Source organism: Carcharodon carcharias, chromosome 22 (assembly GCF_017639515.1).
Source record: "Carcharodon carcharias isolate sCarCar2 chromosome 22, sCarCar2.pri, whole genome shotgun sequence".
NCBI lineage: Eukaryota > Metazoa > Chordata > Chondrichthyes > Lamniformes > Lamnidae > Carcharodon > Carcharodon carcharias.
This window is the reverse complement of record NC_054488.1, coordinates 15,020,380-15,035,326: the sequence shown is the minus strand read 5'-3', so window position 1 is coordinate 15,035,326 and position 14,947 is coordinate 15,020,380.

Genomic DNA, 14,947 nt, shown 5'->3' with positions numbered 1-14,947 from the left:
ACTGCCTGCCGTCAGGTGTATTGGCTGAATTGACAGGCTGATAATCAACCAGTTTAGCCTCATTATAAATGCATCTTCCATGGTCATCAAGTCCTGAAGTGGGAATTGAACACGGAGCTTCTAGCCCAGAGGTAGGGACATGATTGCTGTGGTACCAGACCTCCACTTCAGATATTATACCTGTCTTATTTCTCTGCACCTCTTTTGGGTCCTTCTCTCAATCTCTCCTCCTCTTCCTCTCACTGAATGATGCCATCCATATTTACTCTCCTGTCAAGTATTTTGCCTGACCACCGTCTAACCTTAACCCAATCTATCATTACTTATCAATTTTCCTACACAACTGCTGGGTTTGAGGTTTGGATCTCCCCTGGACAAGCCCATGGCTCCCTTCTGTTTCTCTCTCAGCAAGCCAGAGGACTTATCAAGGCAGTCGCCACTACTTCCTTAAAAGAAGCAAATCCTACTACCTAACTCCTCTCTTGTTGACCTTCCTATCTGGCAGGCCTGCTAGGAGATAACCTCAGTAAGCTTCAAAGCTATCAGCCCATCTTCAACCTCCCCTTCCTCTCCAAAGTCCCTGGACATGTTGCCTCCCGAATTCATGCCCATCTTTTCTGCAGCTCCATTTTAAATTGCTTCAATCCAGCTTCTGCTTTTACCACAGCACTAACACAGTCCTTTGTGTCTGTGACCATCCTCCTCAGCCTTCTCCCTCTCTCTGCGGTCTTTGACCAAGTCACTCACACCATCTTCCTCCAGGGAAGCAATAGAAGTGGAAAATATTATACTTCTTAAGAGGGGTTGATACATTTTTTGGAAAACAAAATGATTACTTATTGGAGGTGAAGGGAGATAAAAGTCTGTAGTTATTGAGCCCCACTTAGTTGGTGGAATAGGGAATATCTGGTCCTGTTTAACCCTTTGTTCCTCAGGAAACTGGTCTTCATGAGGATGGGTCATAACTTAGATATGTCGAGAGTAACAATGGCCTCCTGAAATTCGTTTGATTGCCTTAAGGAGCCAGGGAGGAATTTTCAAGGGTGCTTTCTAAAATTTCACCACAAGTCTTTTTCTCCCCTTGCAATTAACATAACCTCCAGTTACTCACAGAATCACAGAATTGTTATGGCACAGAAGGAAATCATTCGGCCCATTGTGTCTGCACCGGCTCTCCAACTGAGCATTCTGACTTAGTGCCGTTGCCTTGCCTTGTCCCCATACCCTTGCACATTGTTTCTATCCAAATAATCATCTAATGCCCTCTTGAATGCGTCAATTGAACCTGCCTCCACCACACTTCCATGCAGTGCATTCCAGACTCGGACCACTCGCTGTGTGAGAAGGTTTTTTCTCACATCACATTTGCTTCTTTTGCAAATCACTTTAAATCTGTGCCCCCTTGTTCTCGATCCTTTCATGGGGGACATAACACCCCATTTTGGTCATCTCGTCCATTTGTTGCTGCACTTGCTTCATGAGCGGCTAAGGTATTTTCCGTGGTGTGAACAGGCACACGGGCCTCCCTTAATGTAATACTGTATGCAGTTCTCAGTCACCCCAATCCAGTGAAGAGTTTGGGAAACTCATTTTTAAATTTGGAACCAGACCCTTGCTAGTTGACCTTGTCAATTTTCTGAAGGAGGTTGAGGCCTTTCTACTTAATAGGGAAAATTCTTGATTGTGGGCTACAAATAATGTCTCCTGCATTTGCTTATCTTTGTATTGGAGTGTTCCTGTGTGAAGATGAATGTTATTATTTTAATATTTTTGGGGGATATGATGGTATTCTGTGTGTGCATCCATAATTAATTAAACTGGGGGAAGGTTTGTAAAGACAGCTTGTCTGTGGGAGCTGAGAGAGGAAAGGTAAAAGGCTAGATGCACGCTTTTGTAATGAGAGGCTCTGGTGGAGTGGATTTACAAGCAAATAGGTTGGGTTTTAAAATTTGCATTAGGTAAGGAATTGACTTTCCAACTGCTAAATTTCAAAGGGAGTTTAAGGGATATTTACAATTACTGAAAAAGAGTAGTGCATGAAGTTGCATTGTCTCATGGATTAGATGAGTATTGATTGGCCTAATGGTCTTTTTCCACCCTTATTTTTATATCTGTGTAATGCAAATTTCTGTAAAAATATTAAATATTCACAGTCCATTTAATTTTCTGGGTTTTTTTCATTCATATATGCATCTTATGTGTGGTTTAATAAAAGATTATTACTAGTCACTTGGTAGCACAGAACTTGAGTATTGCTGATAAAAGACACATGTCTTTCACTTATCAGGACACACCTATACCTAGGGGGAAGACAACAATTTATACTGTATATGAAGAGAGTGCTGATTGATTGGCAAGTGGACTCTGATTGGTAAAGGTGTTGTCATAGAGAATACACCAGTGATGGTGACTGACAGTTAACTGCTAAGCATTGCTTGAAATTTAAACCAGGCCACTTGACCCTGATTGATCAGGGCATTGCCCTGAGGAATGAGCAAGCGAATGGTTGTCACTTATTTTGTTTAGCTGAAACAGGCACAATGTGTGCATGTGTTGTTTCTGTCTGCAAATAACAGGCCCCTGTGTATTAATATATGTAGCTTCCAGTACACGCAAATGTGCCACACTGTGAGCCCAACTGACAATCTTAATTGGTTGTCAGTGTAATTCTTATTACACTGAGGATTATTTAGCAAATGTTGTCCAAACACAGAGTCACATCTAATGTTGGGCACTGTGTTTTGAGTTTTGCAAGCCCCTGGCTGGTTGGGTACAGTCTGTACCCTGCCCATTGCGAACACTGGCTGGGACAAGCTTTTTGATACGATCTGCCAATCTTTGGGATGCAAGGCCTACATACCTGGCATCACACTGGCACTGAAATTCATATACCACAGTATTCATTTGTGTGATAGGCAGACAATCTTTTTGGTTTGAGTGATGAATTCCACTCATAGTATCAGCGTACAACAGCTAGCTTCACCTGTTGTCCAAATTTTTGAGATACCTTGCCCTTCCAGGTTAATCTAAGGTATATTGGAACTTTTCAGGGCCTAAAGTGACAGCCTTAGGCCCGTTCATGAGTTTGCGCAATATACAATGCAAAATAACCTGATTAGGGTGGCTGTTATCCTGTGGATGCCTTTGATGTGCCCAATTTCAGCATCAACCTTGCATGGTGAGCAAATGGCTTGGGCCATATTGTTGTCTTCCCCCTATAATGATATTTTTGCAAAGTGTCCTGAAGAGTGCAAGATGAAAAGCTTCAATGTGTCTCTTTTTTCAGCAATACAAAAGATTATTACTTGGATAACTTAGCATATAATGCTAAACTCCCACTTGCTTTTCCACGCCTCTTGCTCTCATTTCTTCCCCCACTCTCCCAGAAGCATGATAGGTTCCCTGCGTCCCCACCTTCCACCCCTCCAGCCTTCATGTTCAACAGATCACCATTCCTGCCTCCTCCACCTCTAAGCATGTCTTTTATTTCTTTACTTGCCCCAACGTCATCTCCATTTGGCTTGCACCACCTTAAGGACATAAGAAATAGGAGCAGGAGTAGGCCATTCAGCCCCTCCATCCTACTCCGCCAGTCAATAAGTTCATGGCTGACATAATGGTGCCTTAACTCCACTTTCCTGCCAGTCCCTCATAAGCCTTGACTCCCTCATCAATCAAAAATCTTTCTAACTCAGCTTTGAATGTATTCAATGACCCAGCCTCCACTGGTCACTGGGGAAGAAAATGCCAAACACTAATGACCCTTTGACAGAAGAAATTCCTCCTCATCTCATTTTTAAATGGTAGACCCCTTATTGTGAAACTGCTCCCCCTAGTTCTACATTCCCCCCATGAGGGGAAACATCCTCTTGGTATCTACCCTGTCAAATGTCAGGAAGATACAATAATGTTATTGGAATTTATTGTGAAATAGTGGTGTGTGTGTGTGTGTGTGTGTGTGTGTGTTTGTGTGTGTGTGTGTGTGTGTGTGTCAATTGAATTAAAGGCAGTTGGTCTGAAGGCTTTGATGTGTTAGCTGGGTTTGAAATGCTAAGTAGGTAAACATAGTCATCAAGGGAACTTTTGCATTTTTAAATAAACCAGATTAGATTGTTTTCAAAAGAGGGAATGAAATATGTCACCTAGCCAGGTGAAATTCAGAAACAGTGTATTTACTTTTCCCAAAGATTTTTTTTTATTCATTCATGGAATGTGGGCTTGGCTGGCTGGGCCAGCATTTATTGCCCGTATCTTGATAGGTCTTGCCGTTGAGAAGGTGGTGATGAGCTCCCTTCTTGAACCGCTGCAGTCCATATGGTGTACGTACTCCCATAGTGCTGTTAGAAAGGGAGTTCCAGGATTTTGATCCAGCGACAATGAAGGAATGGCGATATATTTCCAAGTCAGGATGGTGAGTGACTTGGAGAGGAACTTCCAGGTGGTGGTGCTCCCATCTGTCTGTTGCCTTGATCTTCTAGATGGTAGTGGTCATGGGTTTGGAACTTGCTGTCTAAGGATCCTTGGTGAATTCCTGCAGAGCACCTTGTAGATGGTACACATTGCTGCTACTGTGCGTCGTTGATGGAGAGAGTGAATGTTTGTGGATGTGGTGCCAATCAAGTGGATTGCTTTGTCCTGGATGGTGTCCAGCTTCTTGTAGGAACTGCACTCATCCAGGCAAATGGGGAGTATTCCATCACATTCTTGACTTGTCCCTTGTAGATGGTGGACACGCTTTGGGGAGTCAGCAGGTGAGTTACTGGTTGCACGATTCCTAGCCTCTGACCTGTTCTTGTAGCCACAGTATTTATATAGCTAGTCCAGTTCAGGATGTTGATAGTGGGGGATTCAGTGATGGTAATGCCATTGAACATCAAGGGATGATAGTTAGATTCTCTCTTATTGGAGACGGTCATTGCCTGTCACTTGTGTGGTGTAAATGTTACTTGCCACTTGTCAGACCAAGTCTGGATATTGTCCAGGTCTTTCTGTATTTGGGCATGGACTGCTTCAGTATCTGAGGAGGAATGCTGAACATTGTGCAATCATCAGTGAACTTCCCCATTTTTGATCTTATGATGGAAAGAAGGTCATTGATGAAGCAGCTGAAGATGATTGGGCCTAGCACACTACCCTGAGGAACTCCTGCAGTGATGTCCTGGAGCTGAGATGACTGACCTCCAACAACCACAATCATCTTCCTTTGTGTTAGGTATGAGCGTTTTCCCCCTTTGACCACAGTTTTGCTAGGGATCCTTGATGCCACACTCAGTCAAATGCTGCCTTGATGTCAAGTGTAGTCATTCTGACCTCACCTCAGGAGTTCTGCTCTTTTGTCCATGTTCAAACCAAGGCTGTAATGAGATCAGGAGCTGAGTGGCCCTGGCAGAACCCAAATTGGGCATCAGTGAGCAGGTTATTGCTCAGCAACTGCCATTTGAAAACACCTTCCATTACTTTACTGACAATCGAGAGTAGACTGATGGGCGGTAATTGCCTAGGTTGTATTTGTCCTGCTTTTTGTGTACAGGACATACCTGGGCAATTTTCCACATAGCCAGGTAGATGCCAGTATTGTAGCTGTACTGGAACAGCTTGGCTAGGGGCGCAGCAAGTTCTGGAGCACAAGTTTTCGGTACTATTGCCGGAATGTTATCAGAGCCCATAGCCTTTGCAATATCCAGTGCCTTCATCCATTTCTTGCTATCACATGGAGTGAATCGAATTGGCTGAAGACTGGCATCTGTGATGATGTGGACTTCCGGAGGAGACTGAGATGGATCATCCACTCGGCACTTCTGGCTGAAGATTGTTGCGAATGCTTCAGCCTCACCTTTTGCACTGCTGTGCTGGGCTCTTCCATCATTGAGGATGGGGATATTTGTGGAGCCTCCTCCTCCAGTGAGTTGTTTATTTGTCCACTACCATTAACGACTGGATGTGGCAGGACTGCAGGGCTTAGATCTGATCCATTGGTTGTGGGATCGCTTAGCTCTGTCTATCACTTGCTGCTTATGTTGTTTGACATGCAAGTAGTCCTGTGTTATAGCTTCACCAGGTTGACACCTCATTTTTAGGTATGCCTGGTGCTGCTCCTGGCATGCTCTCCTGCACTCTTCATTGCACCAGGGTTAACGGTAAAGGTAGAGTCGGGGATATGCCAGGCCATGAGGTTACAGTTTGTGTTCAAGTACAATTCTGCTGCTGCTGATGGCCCACAGTGCCTCATGGATGCCCAATCTTGAGTTGCTAGATCTATTTGAAACCTATCCCATTTAGCACAGTGGTAGTGCCACACAACGCAACGGAGGATATCCTCATGTGAAGGTGAGACTTCGTCGCCACAATGACCGTGCGGTGGTCACTCCTACCAATACTGTCATGGATAGATACATCTGAGGCAGGCAGGTTGGTGAGGATGAGGTCAAGTAAACTTTTCCCTCACCACCTGCCACAGACCCAATCTAGCAGCTATGTCATATAGGACTCAATCAGCTTGGTCAGTAGCCATGCTACTGAGCCACTCTTGGTGATGGACATTGAAGTCCCCCACCCAGAGTACATTCTGCACTCTTGCCACCCTCAGTGCTTCCTCCAAGTGATGTTCAACATGGAGGTGTACTGATTCATCAGCTGAGGGAGCGCATTATATGAATGTTTCCTTGCCATGTTTGGCCTGATGCCATGAGACTGCATGGGGTCTGGAGATGATACTGAGGACTCCCAGGGCAACTCCCTTCTGACTGTATACCACCGTGCCACCATCTCTGTTGGGTCTATCCTGCCGGTGGGACAGGACATACCCAGGGATGGTGATGGTGGAGTCTGTAAGGAATGATTCTGTAAGGATGACTATGTCAGGCTGTTGCTTGACTGGCCTGTGAGACAGCTCTCCCAATTTTGGCACTAGCCCCCCGATGTTATTGGGGAGGACTTTGCAGGGTCAACAGGGCTGAGAGTGCCACTGTCGTTTCCAGTGCCCAGGTCTATGCCGGGTGGTCCGTCCGGCTTCATTCCTTCTTTGGGTTGGGTTGTTGCAACTGAGGAACTTGCTCAACCATTTTAGAGAGCATTGGGTCACATGTAAGCCAGGTAAGGACAACAGATTTCATTCCCTAAAGGGCATTAGGGAACCAGATGGGTTTTTACAACAATCAACAATGGTTTCACGGTCATCATTGGACTTTTAATTCCACATTTTTATTGGATTTAAATTCCACCATCTGCCATGGATTTGAACCTAGAGCATTACCCTGGGTCTCTGGATTACTAGTCCAGTGACAATACCACTACGCCATCGCCTCTACTATGAGAGATTTTTATTATCAGCAAGGTAAATTCCAAAGACATGATGAAACAATGGGAATTTGCATTCAAAGGTGAAAATATGTATAAAGGAGTGAAGGCTGTGTATAAGGGTAGGCATTTTAAGGTCTAACAAGTGTGAAAAGCCTTCAGCATCCACGCCTCAAGCTGCTGTCTACAATGAACTGAAGTTAAGAAAGCTCATTTTGAACTGAATTGTTCAGGGTACCATGTTTCTTTGCCTGGGTCTTTTAAAATCTATGTGTCATACTGTTGCCTTAACAAAAGTGTAACTGGGAGTTAGATTAATTAGAGGTTTTAGAAGCTATCATGGTAGTAATTTGTAGATCTATGTATGTATTTAAAATCATTTCTTCTATTAATAAAGGTTTAATTTAGTTTGGTAAGAAACTTATGAGGTTTGGGGGTCAATTTACTACTGAATTCAAGACACTCATCTCGACATTTATACAAATTGCAAAATTAGTTGTGGTAGTTTTTTCAAGTTTCTCTCTGGGATTTGAACAACTCAACATTTACCATCGGCTGTGCCATAACACAAGTCCCTGCAGAATCTTATATGTTTCAGTAAGATCACCTCTAATTCTTCTAAACTCCAATGAGTATAACCCACACTGCTTAACCTTTCCCCATACAAACCCCTCACCCCAGGAATCAGCTGAGTGAACCTTCTCTGAACTGACTCCAGTGTTAGGTGACCAAAGCTTTTGCCTTTTAATCTCTCCCGTCTTAATTCCAGGGCAAACTTTTGTCCATATTTTTTTGTTGTTTTCTCTCCTCCTCACTTTCCCTGCATTGCTTAGTGTCTGCTGCATCTCTAGCTTTTCCCACTTCTGGTAAAAGATTATCAAACTGAAGCATTAATTTGTTTCTCTCTCCCCAGTTGCTGCACGACCTTCTGAGTATTTCCAGCATTTTCATTTTTTTGTCACAAACTCAGGTTGGATCTTTTCGGGGAGGGTTCATCACATGACTTCTCAACTCCAACTGCCCCGCCCCCCAAGCTCCCGCCATTAGTCATCCGATACATATACTCAGTCCCATCCTCCAAATGGAAAGCGAACAGAACTTTCATTGTCAGATTGGGTGATTCTTGTCTGTTTGGTAATTAGCCTTTTATAAGAACTCCTATATTTTTAAAACTAATAACTGTTCATAGAAAATGAAAAAAACACAGTTTTTTAATGCCCCTATTGTTTTTCTCCTGAGTCACATGCAGTAGTTTTATGGTGATTATTCTTGAATTTTGGAGATTCTACAAGGTTGACAAGCCTAGGCAGGAAGTGTATCCTATCACTGCACTACCCCGCTAGCTAGATTTGCAATTGCAGCTGCTGCCGGGGATTTGCAGAGCAGAGGTGAAGCACTCCAAGTGATTAAGAGAGATATGCTTCAACTCCTCTCAAGGGGTCCTTTGCCAGTTCACCTCTCACTATCCGGTTGATGCTGTGCCCTTTAGCGCTATCTGATAGAGGCTGATGATGTTTCTGATTAGAAATGGGCTCAAGTCCATAGGAATGTGCAACTTCTGGGATAATCAGAAACTGAGTGTGGAGATATGACATGGATAATTTGCAGTTTACCCAGTTAGGCTTGGGATCAGGAAGTATATATGTAAAATTTATTTCCGCTATGACTAAGTGACTTGTTGCCTCTCAGAAGGATGACTGCCACTTCAGAGATTTGAGCAGATAATTCAGGCTGACATTCTGGTGCAGTACTGGGAGTGCTGCACTGTTGGAGCAGGTGCCTCCTTTGATTGAAACATTAAACCAAAGTCACATTTGTCCTCTCAGGTGGGCGTGAAAGATCCCATAGCACCATTTAAAAGAAGAACTGAGTTTCCTGGCCAATATTTGGCCATCAACCAAGACCTAGTACTTTGCTAGTACTGTGGGGGAAGGTTTAAACTAGAGTGGCAGGTGGATTGGAACCTGAGTGTGGAGACACATGAGAGGGAAACAAAGACAAGAATGAAAGAGAGAAAACTAGGAAGCAAAAGTAGAAGGCAGAAGAAACAAGGGCTGGCAGCAAATAGGGCCATAGTACAAAAAAATGTGTAAAATTGTTAAAAAGACAAGCCTAAAGGCACTTTATCTGAATGCAGAGCATTCGCAATAAGGTAGTTGAATTAATAGTGCAAATAGTTGTAAACAGGTACAATATGATTGTGATTACAGAGACATGGCTGCAGGGCGACCAGGGCTGGGTCCTGAATATCCAAGGGTACTGATATTTAGGAAGGAAAAGGGGGTGAGATAGTGTTGTTAGTTAAGAATGAAATCAGTGCAATAGTGAGAGAGGATATTGGCTCAGAAAATCTGGATGTGGAATCAGTCTGGGTGGAGCTAAGAAACAACAAGGGGTGGAAAATATTGGTGGGAGTTATTTATAGGCCTCCAAACATTAGTGGTAAGGTAGAGGATGGCGTTAAACAGGAAATTAGAGATGCATGTAACAAGGATGTTACAATAGTCATGGGTGACATTAATCTACATATAGACTGGGCAAACCAAATTAGCAATAATACTGTGGCAGATGAATTCCTGCAGTGTGTACAAGATGTTTTTTTTAGACCAGTACTTCAAGGAACTAACTAGGGAACAAGCTATCCTAGATTTCGTACTGTGTAATGAGAAGGGGTTAATTAATAATCTTGTTATGTGGGGTGCTTTAGGGAACAGTGACCATAACATGATAGAATTCTTCATTAGGTTGGAAAGTGAAGTAGTCCAATCTGAAACTAGGGTCCTAAGTCTAAACACAGGAAACTACAAAGGTATGAGGCATGAGTTGGCTAAGAAAGATCAGGGAACTTCATTAAAAGGCATGATGGTGGATAGGTAATGGCTAATATTTAAGGAACGAATGTATGCATTGCAACAGTTATACATTCCTTTCTGGTGCAAAAACACAACAGGAAAAGTGGCCCAACTGTGGCTAACAAAAAAAGTTAAGGCTAGTATCAGATCCAAAGAGCAGTCATATAAAGATGCTAGAAAAAGTAGCAAGCCTGAGAATTAGGAGCAGTTTAGAATTCAGCAAAGGTGCACCAAGAGATTGATTAAAAGGTGAAAAATAGAAAATGGGAGTAAACTTGCAAGGAACATAAAAGTGGACCGTAAAAGCTTCTACAAGTATGTAAAAAGAAAAAAAAATATTGAAGACAAATGTCAGTCCCTTACAGTCTGAAACAGGAGAATTTATAATAGAGAACAAGGAAATGGCAGAGCAATTAAACAACTACTTTAGTTCTGTCTTCATGGGGGAAGACACAAATAACTTCCCAGAAATACTAGGAAAGCAAGGGCCTAGTGAGAAGGCGGAATTGAAGGAAATTAGAAAAAATAAGCGCTGGAGAACTTAATGGGATGGAAAGCCAACAAATCCCATGGGCCCGATAATCCCAGGGTACTAAAAGAGGTGACCATGGAAATAGTGGATGCCTTGGTTGTCATCTTCCAAAATTCTGTAGATTCTGGAACAGTCCCAGCAGATTGGAGGGTGGCAAGTGTAATCCCACTATTTAAAAAAGGAGGGAGGGAGAAAACAGGGAATTACAGATCAGTTAGCCTAACCTCAGTAGTAGGGAAAATGCTGGAGTCTATTATAAAGGATGTTAAAACAGGATGCTTAGAAAATATCAGCTGGATTAGACAGAGTCAACATGGATTTATGAAAGGGAAATCATGTTTGAAAAACCTACTGGAGTTTTTTGAGGACATAACTAGCAGAATAGATAAGTGGATGTGGTGTATTTGGATTTTCAGAAAGCTTTTGATAAAGTGCAACACATGAGGCTAATATGCAGAATTAAAGCAGATGGGATTGGGGGTAATATATTGGCATGGATTGAGAATTGGTTAGCAGAAAGGAAACAGAGGAGGAATAAATGGGCCTTTTTTAGAATGGCAGGCGATGACTAGTGAGGTACCGCAGGTGTCAGTTCTTGGGTCCCAGCTAGTCACAATATATATCAATGATTTGGATGAGGGAACCAAATGTAATATTTCCAAGTTTGCTAACGACAAGAAACTTGGTGGAAATGTGAATAGTGAGGAGGATGATAAGAGGCTTCAAGGCAAGTTGAGTGAACAGAAAATTCATGGCCATTGCATTATAACGTGGATAAGTGTGAAGTTATCCACTTCAGCAGGAAAACCAGCATGGCAGAGTTTTATTTAAGTGGTGATAGATTGGGAAATGTTGATGTACACCAATCACTGAAAGCAAGAATGCAGGTGCAGCAAGCAGTTAAGAAGGAAAATGACATGCTGGCCTTCATTGTGAGAGGACTTGAGTACAGGAGCAAGGATGTCTTACTGCAGCTGTACAAGGTCATGGTGAGACCACACCTGGAGTGCTGTGTGCAGTTTTGGTTGCCTTACCTAAAAAGGATATACTTGCCATAGAGGGAGTGCAGCGAAAGTTCACCAGACTGATTCCTGGGATAGCAGGATTGTATGAGGAGAGATTAGGCCTTTATTAGAAGAATGAGAGGGGATCTCATTAAAACATATAAAATTTTGACAGGGCTGGACAGACTGGATGCAGGGATGATGTTTCCTCTGGCTGGAGGGTCTTGAATAAGGGGGCACAGTCTCAGGATACAGGGTAGGCCATTTAGGACTGAGATGAGGAGAAACTTCTTCACTCAGAGAGTGGTGAACCTGTGGAATTCTCTACCACAGAGGCTGCGGAGGCCAAGTCACTGAATATATTTAAGAAGGAAATAGATAGATTCCTAGACTCCAAAGTGTCAATGGATATGGGGAGAGACAGGAATATGGCATTGAGATAGAGGATCAGCCATGATCATATTGAATGGCAGAGCAGGCTCGAAGGGCCGAATGGCCTACTCCTGCTCCTATTTTCTATGTTTCTAAACTAAGATTATCTGATTATTATCAGATTTCTATTTGTTCGATCTTGCTGTGTGCAAATTGGCTGCTGAGTTTCATACTTCAAAAGCACCTCATTGGCTGTAAAATGCTTTGGCACTTCCTGAGGTTATGAAAAGCACTAGATAGTTGCAGGTTCTGCCTTGCAGGAAATTAAACGACGGGTTTGAATAAATGATAAGGTAGATCATAGATGGTTTTTGGAAGGGACAGGCTTAATGTGTGAATAGGTTTTTCTCATTCCATTTGTTCCTGTGCTTTGAAGGTGTCAACTCTCAACAAGAAACCACATGCTGTGTGCTGATGCACAAACTAATAGTACAACAGCCTGTCCCTTGCTGACGTGACACTTTTTAAAAATCAAAATGGCTCTGCCTTCTGCACACATAAAATCAGAAGATTTTTTTTGGTTCAGTTTATTGCCACCCACCTATGAAGATAACATTCATCCTTGCACAGTTTCAAAATGAGTTGCAGATGCAAGTAGTTAATCTGGAAATGCACCCATCTCCTCCTCTTTGCCATGGAGGGAATGTTCTGTTTACAAGACAAAAACAGCAGTGGGAGAGGGTCAGCCACCTGTTTCCCCAATGGGTTCCTGCCAGTCAGCAGATGGCTGCAGAACCTGACTGAAATCTTTGTTGGTTTAATGACAGTATCTGTCAGCGCCTGCTCAGAGACGAATCTATCTGCCTACACACATCTGTATATGAGAACCATCTGCGGCTGAGTACAGGCATGTTGTAAATACTTTGGGTCTCTGTTTAAGACGGAATGGATGTGTGAAGTGACAATTAATGGCTGCTGGTTTCTACCCCTCCCCCATCATGAGTAATCGGGACTTTGTTTTCTCGTTCCTTTTCAAATCATTTGTGTTTCCTTCAATGTTTTCCATTCAATTGTCTTTTTTCCCCTTCTGCCTTTCAATCCTTCATCTCTGCGTCTGTGTCCAGGACCAGAGAACTCTGTACATATCCATGGGATCTCCAGTTAATCTGGGGAAAGGGAGTCTGGGTTTAGAAGTTTGGCCACATGGTGCCTGTTTCACTGGTACTGACTGGTCTACTGAAACCCCAGTATACCGGGCAGGGTGCACACACATTTCCAGAAAGTGGTGTGCCATCCAGCATTGGTGAAAGTGGAAATCTGAGGATTGTTTAAACAACAGGTTATTTTATTCAAATTAGAGCCCTGTGCTTCTTTTGAGACTCATTGTGATCAGTTGCTTAAGTAGCACAGCAGAGCATGGTTCTAACAGTCAGGAGAGTCCCCTTACCAATAATATTTGAAGGGACCTTGCAGTGCAAGTGGGTGAGTTGCTGGTTTCTCATTTCAAATTGATAGTTAACTTGGGAACGTTTCTTTTAATCACTCTGAGAAGCTCATCTTGTCAAAACTGAGCAAGATTTTGCTTACCTTGTACTTTTGTTTGCTACCCCACAGATAGTTTGGCTGCAGTCATGGGTGAGCTCATGGCTTCCTGAGCTGCCTTTGGGGCTGAATAGTGAAGGGGAGCAGCAGGAAGACAGCAGAGAGCAGGAGTAGCTGCCATAGGAGGGAGGAGGAGTACAGTACTGAGCAAGAGGCCACACCTTCCAAACCCATGACCACTACCATCTGGAAGGACAAGAGCAGCAGATAGATTGGAACACCACCAGCTGGAAGTTCTCCTCCAAGTCACACACCATCCTGACTTGGAAATATATCGCTGATCCTTCACTGTCACAGGGTCACAGGGTCAAAATCCTGGAGCTCCCTTCCTAAAAGTCCAGCCAGCAATGCCCACATCCCATAAATGATTTTTTTAAAAACCCTTACAGTGGGTATACAGGCACCACTTCTCTGACAGTAAATTCACTCAGGCGCAATATCTCAGATTTCACTTCACTGAGGAGATTTGCCGCCGGGACTATGTTACCCACTGCAGCCACTACCTGAACGTTGAACCAGGACATCGACAGCAATGCCTGTGCATGGCAATGCTATCATGATATACCTCAGTGTCCTTTCAGGTGACATCAATGACATCTCCCAATTCTGAGTCACAACAACGTATCAGGAGGTCACCAGGGCTCTCTACACCAGTAGAAACAGATACACCTCTTTTCCTTTATATTCATTCTTGGGATGTAGGTGTGAGTGTTAATGGCTAGGCCCTTGTTCAGAGGGCAGTTAAGAGTCAACCACATTGCTGTGGGTCTGGAGTCATATGTAGGCCAGACCAGGTAAGAACAACAGATTTCTTTCCCTAAAGGGCATCATCAGACTTTTAATGGATTCATATTTCACCATCATGGTGGGATTTGAACATGGATCCCCAGGGCATTATATTGGGTCTCCAGAGTACAAAGTGACAATACCACCATGCCACCACCTCCCACTATGGGCAGAGCAAAACAGGACAAGAAAGCATCAGGTTTTGCCTGAATGGAAGGCTTCCCTAGTGGGCAACATGCCAGAGACTGCGGTGTACCAAGTCTACAGGAAGTGTTGTGGTGCATTAGGTTGTTTCCCTGCTTCTAAGCCAGCAGCTCTGGGTTTGAGTCCCACACCAGGACTTGAAGGTTGAGGAAGGTGTGTTCATAAAATATCCAAACAGATTTTGTATTAACCTCCATACCCTTCCAACATGCGGCAGGTGGTAAAAGTGGGAAAGATTCCTGGTCAGCCAGGTGATGGAAAGAAAGTTGGAGCCTTGATCATTACTATCCAAAGGCTCC